Raw genomic sequence first — 1293 nt, 5'->3', positions numbered from 1 at the left:
AAAGAGGAAGTAAAACTCTGTTTGCAGACGATATGATCCTATACATAGAAAACCCCAAAGACTCAGTAAAAAAAAAACTACTGGACCTCATTGGAAAATTCAGCAAAGTGGCAGGGTATAAGATCAACATACAAAAATCAGTTGGATTCCTCTATAGCAACAACAGCACTGAAAAGGACATTAGGCAAGCAATATCATTTACAATAGCCACCCAAAGAATGAAATATTTAGGAATAAATGTAACCAGAGAATGAAAGGACTTATGCAAAGAAAATTGCAAAACACTACTATAAAAAACCAAAAGAGACTTACAGAAGTGAAAGAACATACCATGTTCCTGGATAGGAAGACTCAACATTGTGAAAATGTCAGTACTGCCCAAAACAATTTACACATATAAAGCAATCCCAATCCAGATTCCAACAACATTCTTCAAAGTGATGGAAAAAGTAGGGACAGATGTGAGGGCTTTGATTCAGTGCATACACAGACTACCAAACATTTTGAAAATTACACAAACAAAGGTAGACATAATAGATGTTTGGGACATACTAAAAATTAAAACTTATGTACATCAAAAGACTTCACCAAAAGAGTAAAAAGGGAGCCCACAGAATGGGAAAACATCTTTTACAACATATCAGATAAGGTACTCATTTCTAAAATATATAGGAAACTACAACATCTCTACAAAAAGAAAACAAATAACCCAATTAAAAATGAGCACAGGACATGAACAGATACTTCATCAAGGAGGAGATCCGGGCAGCCAACAAACATATGAAGAAATGTTCATGATCACTAGCCATCAGAGAGCTGCAAATCAAAACAACAGTGACATATCATCTCACACCAGCAATAACAGCAACGATCCAAAAAGTAGAGAACAGTAAATGCTGGTGAGGATGCAGAAGGACTGGGACCCTCCTACATTGTTGATGGGATTACAAAATGGTCCAACCACTCTGGAAAGCAATATGGTGCTTCCCCAGAAGGTTGGAAATAGAAATACCTTTGTTGTTGTTGTTAAGTGATGTCTAGTCAGTTCTGACCCATAGCGACCCTGTATAGGGTTTCCTAGGAGAAGCTGGTGAGCTTGAACTGCCGACCTTGCAGTTCAAACGTCTTTGCAGTCTGGCACATTAACCCACAGTGCCACACCAGGACTCCAGAAATACCTTATTATCCAGCAATTCCTCTACTTGGTATTTACCCACAAGAAATATGAGCCATAACATGAGTAGATATATGCACACCAATGTTCTAGCAGCACTATTTACAATAGCAAAAAGA

General features: G+C 37.7%; 1 protein-coding gene across 1 annotated transcript in view; it reads left to right on the top strand.

The window, feature by feature from the left end:
* The window catches only part of ADAMTSL3 (ADAMTS-like 3), a 465021-nt gene that overhangs the window by 138867 nt on the left and 324861 nt on the right, over positions 1 to 1293 (top strand). The gene's annotated exons all lie outside the window — the stretch shown is intronic.

This window comes from Chrysochloris asiatica, unplaced genomic scaffold, assembly GCF_000296735.1.
Source record: "Chrysochloris asiatica unplaced genomic scaffold, ChrAsi1.0 scaffold00156, whole genome shotgun sequence".
NCBI lineage: Eukaryota > Metazoa > Chordata > Mammalia > Afrosoricida > Chrysochloridae > Chrysochloris > Chrysochloris asiatica.
The sequence above is the reverse complement of the archived record's forward strand: the minus strand, read 5'-3'. Positions and strand labels throughout refer to the sequence as shown.